Source organism: Triticum aestivum, chromosome 1B (assembly GCF_018294505.1).
Source record: "Triticum aestivum cultivar Chinese Spring chromosome 1B, IWGSC CS RefSeq v2.1, whole genome shotgun sequence".
In the NCBI taxonomy this organism is placed as follows: Eukaryota; Viridiplantae; Streptophyta; class Magnoliopsida; order Poales; family Poaceae; genus Triticum; species Triticum aestivum.
The window spans coordinates 16387662-16397144 of record NC_057795.1 but is presented as its reverse complement, the minus strand read 5'-3'; positions in this window follow the sequence as shown (position 1 = coordinate 16397144).

The window sequence follows — 9483 nt, the reverse complement described above, 5'->3', positions numbered from 1 at the left end:
TCGACGTAACCCTTTACGCTGAACTCTTTATCACCTCCATAATCGAGAAACATGTCCTTATTTACCCCAAGGACAATTTTGACCGCTGTCCAATGATCCATTCCTGGATCATTCTTGTACCCCTTGACTGACTCATGGCAAGGCACACTTACGGTGCGGTACATAGCATAGCATACTATAGAGCCTACGTCTGAAGCATAGGGGACGACCTTCGTCCTTTCTCTCTCTTCTGCCGTGGTCGAGCTTAACTTCATACCTTACAACTCAGGCAAGAACTCCTTCTTTGACTGATCCATCTTGAACACCTTCAAGATCATGTCAAGGTATGTGCTCATTTGAAAGTACCATTTAGCGGTTTTTGATCTATCCTCATAGATCTTGATGCTCAATGTTCAAGTAGCTTAAACCAGGTTTTCTATTGAAAAACACCTTTCAAATAACCCTATATGCTTTCCAGAAATTCTACATCATTTCCGATCAACAATATGTCAACAGCATATACTCATCAGAAATGCTATAGTGCTCCCACTCACTTCTTTGGAAATACAAGTTTCTCATAAACTTTGTATAAACCCAAAATATTTGATCATCTTATCCAAGTGTATATTCCATCTCAGAGATGCTTACTCCAGTCCATGGAAGGATCGCTGGAGCTAGCATACCTTTTAGCATCCTTAGGATCGACAAAACCTTTCTGATTGTATCACATACAACCTTTCCTTACGAAAACTAGTAAAGAAACTCGTTTTGACATCCATCTGCCAGATTTCATAAATGCAGCTAATGCTAACATGATTCCGACGGACATAAGCATTGTTATCTCATCGTAGTCAACTTCCTTGAACTTGTGAAAAACTCTTCGCCACAAGTCGAGCTTCACAGACGGTGACATTACCGTCCACGTCCGTCTTCTTCTTAAAGATCCATTTATCTCAATGGCTTGCCGATCATCGGGCAAGTCCACCAAAGTCCATGCTTTGTTCTGATACATGGATCCTATCTCGGATTTCATGGCTTCTAACCATTTGCCGGAATATGGGCCCACCATTGCTTCTCCACAGCTTGTAGGTTCATTGTTGTATAACAACATGACCTTCAAGACAGGATTACTGTATCACTCTGAAGTAGTACGCATCCTTGTCATCCTACGAGGTACGGCAGTGACTTGATCCGAAACTTCATGATCACTATCATAAGCTTCTACATCAATTGGTGTAGGCGCCACAGGAACAACTTCCTGTGCCCTGCTACACACTAGTTGAAGTGACGGTTCAATAACCTCATCAAGTCTCCACCATCCTCCCACTCAATTCTTTTGAGACAAACTTTTCCTCAAGAAAGGATCCGATTCAAGAAACAATCCCTATTGCTTTCGGATCTGAATTAGGAGGTATAGCCAACTGTTTTTGGGTGTCCTATGAAGATGCATTTTATCCTCTTTGGGTTCGAGCTTATCAACCTGAAACTTTTTCACATAAGCGTCGCAGCCCCAAACCTTTAAGAAACGACAACTTAGGTTTCTCCAAACCATAGTTCAAACGGTGTCGTCTCAACGGAATTATGTGGTGCCCTATTAAAGTGAGTGCGGTTGTCTCTAATGCCTAACCCATGAACGATAGTGGTAATTTGATAAGAGACATCATGGTACGCACCATATCCAATAGGGTGCAACTATGATGTTCGGACACACCATCACACTATGGTGTTCCAGGCGGTATTAATTGTGAAACAATTTCCACAGTGTCTTAATTGCGTGCCAAAGCTCGTAACTCAGATACTCATTTCTATGATCATATCATAGACATTTTAGCCTCTTGTCACGATGATCTTCAACTTCACTCTGAAATTACTTGAACCATTCAATAATTCAGACTTGTGTTTCATCAAGTAAATATACTCAACATCTTCTCAAATCATCTGTGAAGTAAGAACATAACGATATCCACTGTGTGCCTCAACACTCATTGGACTACATACATCAAACTGCATTACTTCCAACAAGTTACTTTCTTTTTCATTTTACTGAAAACGAGGCTTCCAGTCATCTTACCCATGTGGTATGATTTGCATGTCTCAAGTGATTCAAAATCAAGTGAGTCCAAACGGTCCATTTTCATGGAGTTTCTTCATGCATATACACCAATAGACATGGTTCGCATGTCTCAAACTTTTCAAAACGAGTGAGTCCAAAGATCCATCAACATGGAGCTTCTTCATGCGTTTTATACCAATATGACTCAGTGCCACAAGTATGTGGTACTATCATTACTATCTTATATCTTTTGGCATGAATATGTGTATCACTACGATCGAGATTCAATAAACCATTCATTTTAGGTGCAAGACCATTCAAGGTATTATTCAAATAAATAGAGTAACCATTATTCTCCTTAAATGAATGACCGTATTGCGATAGACATAATCCAATCATGTCTATGCTCAACGCAAACGCCAAATAACAATTATTTAGGTTTAACACCAATCTCGATGGTAGAGGGAGCGTGCGATGCTTGATCACATCAACCTTGGAAACACTTCCAACACATATCGTCAGCTCACCTTTAGCTAGTCTCCGTTTATTTCGTAGCTTTTATTTTGAGTTACCAACACTTAGCAACCGAACCGGTATCTAATACCCTGGTGCTACTAGGAGTACTAGTAAAGTACACATTAACATAATGTATATCCAATATACTTCCGTCGACCTTGCCTGCCTTCTTATCTACTAAGTATCTAGGATGGTTCTGCTTTAGTGTCCGTTCCTCTCATTACAGAAGCACTTAGTCTCGGGTTTGGGTTCAACCTTGGGTTTTCACTAGAGCAGCAACTGTTTTGCCATTTCATGAAGTATCCCTTCTTGCCCTTGCCCTTCTTGAAACTAGTGGTTTTACCAACCATCAATAATTGATGCTCCTTCTCGATTTCTACTTTCACGATGTCAAACATCGCGAATATCTCAAGGATCATCATATCTATCCCTGATATGTTATAGTTCATCACGAAGCTCTAGCAGCTTGGTGGCAATGACTTTGGAGAAACATCACTATCTCATTTGGAAGATCAACTCCCACTCTATTCAAGTGATTGTTGTACTCAGACAATCTGAGCACAAGCTCAATGATTGAGCTTTTCTCCCTTAGTTTGCACGCTAAGAAAATCGTCGGAGGTCTTATACCTCTTGACGTGGGCACGAGCCTGAAATCCCAATTTCAGCCCTCGAAACATCTCACATGTTCCGCGATGTTTCGAAATCGTCTTTGGTGCCTCATCTCTAAACCGTTTAACTGAACTATCATGTATTTATCAAAACGTGTATGCCAAATGTTCGCAACATCCACAGACGACGTTCGAGGTTCAGCACACCGAGCGGTGCATTAAGGACATAAGCCTTCTACGAAGCAATGAGGACAATCCTCAGTTTACGGTCCCAGTCCGCATAATTGCTACTATCAACTTTCAACTAAATTTTCTCTAGGAACATATCTAAAACAGTAGAACTAAAGCGCGAGCTACGATATAATTTGCAAGAATCTTTTGACTATGTTCAGGATAATAAGTTCATCTAATGAACTCCCACTTAGATAGACATCCCTCTAGTCATCTAAGTGACACATGATTCGAGTCAGCTAGGCAGTGTCCGATCATCACGTGAGACGGACTAGTTATCATCGGTGAACATCTTCATGTTGATCGTATCTACTATACTACTCATGCTCGACCTTTCGGTCTCTTGTGTTCCGAGGCCATGTCTGTACATGCTAGGCTCGTCAAGTCAACCTAAGTGTTTTGCATGTGTAAATCTGGTTTACACCCATTGTATATGAACGTTAGAATCTATCACACCCGATCATCACGTGGTGCTTCGAAACAACGAACTTTCGCAACGGTGCACAGTTAGGGAAAACACTTTCTTGAAATTTTAATGAGGGATCATCTTATTTACTACCGTCGTTCTAAGAAAATAAGATGCATAAACATGATAAACATCACATGCAATCAAATAGTGACATGATATGGCCAATATCATTTTTGCTCCTTTTGATCTCCATCTTCGGGGCTCCATGATCATCATCGTCACCGTCATGACACCATGATCTCCATCATCGTGTCTTCATGAAGTTGTCTCGCCAACTATTACTTCTACTAGTATGGCTACCGATTAGCAATAAAGTAAAGTAATTACATGTCGTTGTTTAATGACACGCAAGTCATACAATAAATAAAGACAACTCCTATGGCTCCTGCCGGTTGTCATACTCATCGACATGCAAGTCGTGATTCCTATTACAAGAACATGATCAATCTCATACATCACATAACATTCATCACATTCTTCTTGACCATATCACATCACATAGCATACCCTGCAAAAACAAGTTAGACGTCCTCTAATTGTTGTTTGCATGTTTTACATGGCTGCTATGGGTTTCTAGCAAGAACGTTTCTTACCTACGCAAAAACTACAACGTGATATGCCAATTGCTATTTACCCTTCATAAGGGCCCTTTTCATCGAATCCGATCCGACTAAAGTGGGAGAGACTGGCATCCGCTAGCCATCTTATGCAACAAGTGCATGTCAGTCGGTGGAACCTGTCTCACGTAAGTGTACGTGTAAGGTCGGTCCGGGCCGCTTCATCCCACAATGCCGCCAAATCAAGATTGGACTAGTAACGGTAAGCATATTGAACAAAATCAACGCCCACAACTACTTTGTGTTCTACTCGTGCAAAGAATCTACGCAATAGACCTAGCTCATGATGCCACTGTTGGGGAACGTAGCAGAAATTCAAAATTTTCTACGCAACACCAAGATCAATCTATGGAGTAATCTAGCAACGAGGGAAGGAGAGTGCATCTACATACCATTGTAGATCGCTAAGCGGAAGCGTTCAAGAGAACGGGGTTGAAGGAGTCGTACTCATCATGATCCAAATCACCGGAGATCCTAGTGCCGAACGGACGGCACCTCCGCGTTCAACACACGTGCAGCCCGGTGACGTCTCCCATGCCTTGATCCAGCAAGGAGAGAGGGAGAGGCTGGGGAAGACTTCGTCCAGCAACAGCACAACGGCGTGGTGGTGGTGGAGGAGCGTGACAATCCAGCAGGGCTTCGCCAAGCACCGCGGGAGAGAAGGAGAAAGAGAGGTAGGGTTGCGCCAACAGGAGAAGAACTTCGTGTGTTGGGCTGCCCCTTTGCCTCCACTATATATAGGGGGAGAGGGAGGGCTGCGCCCCCACCTAGGGTTCCCTCCCTAGGGGTGGCGGCAGCCCCAATCCCCATCTGGGTGGCGGCCAAAGGGGGGGAGAGAGGAAACTTGCCCCCCAAGTAAGGTGGGTGCGCCCCCTCCCCAAACCCTAGGCGCCTTGGGCCCTTGGGGGGGGGGGGCGCACCAGCCCACCTGGGGCTGGTCCCCTCCCACACTTGGCCCATGCTGCCCTCTGGGGCCGGTGGCCCCACTTGGTGGACCCCCGGGACCCTCCCGGTGGTCCCGGTATGTTACCGATAACACCCGAAACTTTTCCGTTGGCCAAAACAGGACTTCCCATTTATAAATCTTTACCTCCGGACCATTCCGGAACTCCTCGTGTTGTCCGGGATCTCATACGAGACTCCGAACAACATTCGGTAACCACGTATATCTATTCCCTATAACCCTAGTGTCATCGAACCTTAAGTGTGTAGACCCTACGGGTTCGGGAACCATGCAGACATGACCGAGACGTTCTCCGGTCAATAACCAACAGTGGGATCTGGATACCCATGTTGGCTTCCACATGTTCCACGATGATCTCATCAGATGAACCACGATGTCAAGGACTCAATCAATCCCGTCTACAATTCCCTTTGTCTAGCGGTATTATACTTGCCCGAGATTTGATCGTCGGTATCCCGATACCTTGTTCAATCTCGTTACCGGCAAGTCTCTTTACTCGTTCCGTAACACATCATCCCGTGATCAACCCCTTGGTCACATTGTGCACATTATGATGATGTCCTACCGAGTGGGCCCAGAGATACCTCTCCGTCAGACGGAGTGACAAATCCCAGTCTCGATTCGTGCCAACCCAACAGACAATTTCGGAGATACTAGTAGTGCACCTTTATAGCCACCCAGTTACGTTGTGACGTTTGGTACACCCAAAGCATTCCTACGGTATCCGGGAGTTGCACAATCTCATGGTCCAAAGAAATGATACTTGACATTAGAAAAGCTTTAGCATACGAACTACACGATCTTGTGCTAGGCTTAGGATTGGGTCTTGTCCATCACATCATTCTCCTAATGATGTGATCCCGTTATCAACGACATCCAATGTCCATGGTCAGGAAACCGTAACCATCTATTGATCAACGAGCTAGTCAACTAGAGGCTTACTAGGGACATGGTGTTGTCTATTTACCGACACATGTATCTGAGTTTCCTATCAATACAATTATAGCATGAATAATAAACGATTATCATGAACAAGGAAATATAATAATAATAACTAATTTATTATTGCCTCTAGGGCATATTTCCAACACGTGGACCCCCTGAACTGGCTCAATCAGTGTGACCGATTTTTCAGGGGGCAACGCACGCTCACATCCGTCCGCACCTGGATCACCTCCTATCATCTAGGAGGCGCCACCCAGTCATGGTATTACGCCCTCGAGCAGGATGAGGGTGGCTTGCTCCCATGGGAGCGCTTCCGCGAGCTTTGCCTCTTGCGCTTCGGGCCGCCGATACACGGGAGTCGGTTGGCGGAGCTTGGGCGCCTACCCTTCACCTCTACGGTGCAGGACTTCACCGACCGCTTCCAGGCCCTGGCGTGCCACGCGTCCGACGTGACGGCTCGCCAGCGGGCCGAGCTCTTCGTTGGCGGTCTGCCGGATCATATCCGCGTGGATGTGGAGATGCGGGGCCCATAGGACCTCCAAACACATGCTCGTGCCTTCGAGCGTCGCGTAGTGGCCATCCAGGCGTCACCATCCCGGGGCGCCCACCCGGCCGCTCGGCCGCCGCCGACACCACCAGCGCCGGCACGTCCTGCCCAGGTTGCCGCGGTGCCCAACCCCCCAGCGGTGCCACGCCCTTTCCATCGGCTCACCCCGGCTGACCAGCTCGAGCGCCGTCGCCAGGGTCTGTGCTACAACTACGACGAGCCCTACATGTCGGGTCATGTTTGTCCGCGGCTCTTTTACTTGGAAGCTGCAGATTACATCGAGGAGGACACCCCCGCCGACGGGCTCGGCGATCTACCCGCCCAGCCACCGCGGAGGTAGCACCGGCACCCGCTCCGGCGACCGCCCTTGTGGTATCCCTCCATGCCCTAGCGGGTATACGAGTGGAGAAGACTATGCTACTGCCGGTGATGATCCACGGCGAGCGCCTCCTGGCACTGCTGGATATGGGCTCCACCCATAACTTCCTGCCAGCGTCGACCATGCATCGCTTGGCGCTCCAGCCGACGGGCGGGGAGCAACTTAAGGTTACCGTGGCTAACGGTAATCGCCTCCATTGCCCGGGGATTGCGCGGCATGTTCCCATCATCATCGGCGACGAGCACTTCACCAATGTAGATTATCATGCAATGCCGAAGCAAGTTGCATTTTATTTTACTTCAAATTAATTTTGTTTTATGGTTACTTCGAATTAAACTTGAGGCTTTTAGCAGCATTTTTCCTTATAACTGGAAGTCTTAGAATTACCATCAAAGACGATACAATCAAAATGATTAATTTGACACACACGTTTAACATCAAATCCTAGGTAGCTGCCGACTTATGGCCTAGCCGACTGCTTCCTTCGTCTTCGGCCGAGTGCTGGTATTTGAAAGTCGGTTGGGCCGGCATCCGACGTCTCTGATGGGCTGTCAGCGAAGTCCCTTGGCCCATCGCCTTATGGACCGTATGTTTATATAAGTCATGGGCGTTCGATGGGCCATTCATCTACTTGGGCCTACCTCGTATTTGTAACCCAGACACCACCACTCCTTGCCGGATGTTGCCATAGTGCACGCCCGAAGCCCCGAAGCTCGGCTCAGCTCTCCTCTCGTCCACACCGACTCCGAACAAGAAGAAGGTACTCATGCTCACAAGCTGTTAGATGAAATTATCTAACCATATTTTATTCCACAAAGATTAGATTGTTTGTTCAATGGCATTGAATTTGGATGTGCCTATTGCGCAGATGAGCTCTCCTGTTGACTTTTTTCTTGACGACTCATCGTCGAACGATGATGATAAAATTGATATGGTGTTGGCTTATATGCGGACATGATGACAAACAAGAGGCCCGAGAATGGAGGTACAGTGCCTGGGCACGATGTAGTTTGTCATAGCAAGGGAGTCGCTCATGATAAGCTTACGGAGGCAAAAGTGCTCTTTTGATCCCGAGCTCATATGCTCCTGTATGAACAGTAAAATTTAAAACAAATAAGAAAAAAGATTCAAGAAAATCTTTTTTTTGTGATAAACATTGATGAATGTTCTAACTGTTTGCAAAATTTTAGGTCGGAATGACATTCGTGGAGGTTTGGGCAAAAATAACAAAATCGATGCTCCAAAATGCTTCCAACAATAGTCTTTTTGAACCATCGATATTTGTTTGCCTAGACCTCCACAAATGTCATTTCAACCTGAAATTTTGCACGCAGTTAGAAAATTTATCAATGTTCATCATCAAAAAAAATTCAGATTTTTTTTACTATTTTTTTGGATTTTACTGTTCATACGGGAGCATATGTGCTCGGGATCAAATACTCCATATCCTTATGGAGGACTATATCTAAGAAAATCCGGTGTTCCGGGATAAAACTATCAGGAGAAGGCTCTGAATGTCGATGGATTTGTTCTTGCGTATCACACCTGCCGTGGAAGCTCATTGCCCGTACTTTGTGCAGCGAAGAAATGCAGCTGGTCAAATAGGTCAAGGTTCACATGCTTGCATATGGTTCTCTAGCTGATTCTGTTGATGATTGGTTGGAATGGCAGAGTGCACTTGCATACAAAGTTCGAAGAAATTTGTGAAGGTTGCCATTCAGATCTTTGGAGGAAAGTATGTCCAAGCTCCAAATGAAGAAGACACTCAAGACTTCTTGAGATGGGTTCATCAAAGGGTTTCCCCAGTATGCTTCGAAGCATCGATTACAAGCTTTGGAAGAGGAAGAATTGCCCTACAATAACATGGCATGGACAACTCAAAGGACACGGTGAGTATGCAACTATAATTCTTGAAGTTGTGACATCAAATGAGCTTTCGATTTGCCAATCATATTTTGGTTTGCCAGGATCTCATAGTGACCTGAATGTTTTCCAAAGATCTCATTTGTTTTTAAGGCTTTTTGTTGGGGAGGCACCACCGGTGAACTTTGAAGTCAATGGGCATCAATACAATGGGATACTATCTTGTTGATGGCATATATCCTTCATGGTCTAATTTTGTCAAGACAATATCAAACGCTAAAGGTAATAGCTAGAAGAATACACTTTGTGAGG